The sequence below is a fragment of the Zingiber officinale genome, chromosome 5B (genome assembly GCF_018446385.1).
Source record: "Zingiber officinale cultivar Zhangliang chromosome 5B, Zo_v1.1, whole genome shotgun sequence".
In the NCBI taxonomy this organism is placed as follows: domain Eukaryota; kingdom Viridiplantae; phylum Streptophyta; class Magnoliopsida; order Zingiberales; family Zingiberaceae; genus Zingiber; species Zingiber officinale.
Genome location: NC_055995.1, coordinates 128,835,067 through 128,837,503, shown reverse-complemented (window position 1 = coordinate 128,837,503; position 2,437 = coordinate 128,835,067).

Below are 2,437 nucleotides of genomic sequence, written 5' to 3'. Positions count from 1 at the left end.
TCGTTAGTTCACTCATGTTTGTAAGTCTACTAAACTACCATATTTTGCTTACTCTTGTTATTCTCATTCTTTTGCTTCATTTGGTGCATCTATTTATTATCTTTCTGAGTTTGTATCCTATAGAGAAGTTGTTCATAACCCACTCTGGAAAAATGTTATGGCTAGGGAACTCTTAAATGGGATTTGGTACCATTGTCACAGGGAAAACATACCATTAGTTCTTGTTGAGTATATAAGATCAAAACTAAATCTGATGGATATATCAAATGATACAAAGTTCATCTTGTTGCTAAAGGTTATATGATAAGTGTGAAGTATTTAGGGTTTTTTATTGTGTTTTCATACTACATTCGACCCACTTTTGCATGCATGAACTGAAATAATATGATTTTATGCTTCATTTTTATGTTTTATTATTCCTAGATACTGCTTTCGTATATTTTAAATGATAGAAGTGAAGATTGGAGTGAAATGGGGAGCAAAAAGACTAAGCAAAGAAGCCTTACCTTGCCACAGGCGATCGTGCCTAGTGGCACAACCCGTGGTAGGTTCGGCTACCCTGACACGGGCTGTTGTGCCTAGTGGCATAACCTATGGCAGGTTCGGCTACCTTGCCACAAGCGGTTGTGCCCAGTGGCATGGCCCGTAGCAAGCTCTGCTTCCCTGACACAACCTATCTGTGCCTAGCGGCATGGGTCGCACTACATTCAGTCGCCTCACCATGGGAACCCGTGCTGAGTGGCACGGACCGTGGATGTGAGAGCTGAGCCTCAGCACCCAACTCGAGCGCTCGTGCCCAATGGCACGACCCTTGTCAGGCAACCATTTCCAACGCCTATAAAAGGGGATTCACCTAATCAGATTGGGGATCTTGATTGGGGGTCATCCAAGGACCCCATTGAGGCGAAGGAAGAGTCTTTGAATCATTCCAGAGTCATCTACACTTCAACGAGCCATCAGAAGCAGCTAAGAGGAAGATATATCAAGCAACTTGAGCATTTCTTCCCCTTCTATGTTTTCTATGAATTTGAAATTGTTTGATTGAGATTGTTTAATCATGTTTGTTGATTGTAACCCCTCATTTATGGGATAATTTCTTGGATTCTAGGATTAGGGAGTAACCTCTATGTGATGTAGACACTAATCTTAAATCTATGCATGTTTTATTATCTTGTTTCAATGATGTATTGGATTATAGTCTAATTCTACTATTTTAACCTGATCTCGATGTCAAAAATACAAGATTCGTATCCTATAAGGATTTGGGGATGAACTAAAAGGAGAACACAATCCTCTAACCCTATGGATTCGATCTTATTATTACTCAACGATACTTTCGTGCACTTGCGGATTTATCATACATCAAGTTTTGACACCATTACTGGAGACTGACATAGATTGATATTAGCTGAATATCAAATTAACTAGATTAGACCATTTTTTCTTTTCATTTCTTATTCTTGTTATTTACTTTATTTTTACTTTGCACTTGTTTTTCATGCTACTTTTTGTTTTAAACTTCCACTTCCTATTAAATTTTACTTTTCCTTTTAGGAACTTGGGAAATGATTAAGGGAAAGCCATAAGGTTAGTTAATAGTGTCGGACTCCTAAAGGATTTTTTAGAGCCTATATCCCAGACTTCAAGATCTTGTATTTGTAGACCCTGATCAAGGCTAGTGATTTTGAATTAAAATCAGGATTAATCTTTATCATTCAATAGCAACAGTTTGGGGGCACATTTCAAGAGGACTCATATCAGCACCTAGATCATTATTTGACCTATTGTAATACAATAAAGTGGAATGGCGTTCCTAAAAATGCAATAAGATTAATAAGATTTACTTTTTCTCTTACTAGCAAGGCAAGTGATTGGTTCTATTTACTTACATCATGAAGTATCTTGGGAGCAAATGGAGAAGCATTTTCTTAGTAAATATTTTCCTCCAGCCAAGACAGTCGAAATGAGAAGTCAAATCATAAAATTTCAACAAGCAGAAGGGGAGTCATTGGTTACGACTTGGGAAAGACTCAAGGGATTGTTATTAGAGTGTCCTCACCATCGCCTTGAAGAGTGGTTTATGTTGGTGCAGTTAGCATCAATAGTCAAACTCAGGTTTTAATGAATCATAAATGGTTTAAAGTTAGATACTATATGATCAAACCTTGTTACCAAGTATGCAAGAATTGATGAGTCTAGTTGGCCTGACACCAGGTTGAAGTTTAGTTAGGTATGAGGACCTGATAACTGGCATTAAGTCTAAATAAGTCAAGAAGTGACCTGATATCTGGCAGAAAGTCCAGCTAGGTCTGCGGGACCTAACAGCTGGCTGAAGTCCAATTGGGTTTGCGGATCTGGCAACTAGCAGGATGACATGGTGGGTTAAGAGGTAAGTCAAGGGAATGCAAATGGTAAGTAAGGTAAGTACTGGAGGAGA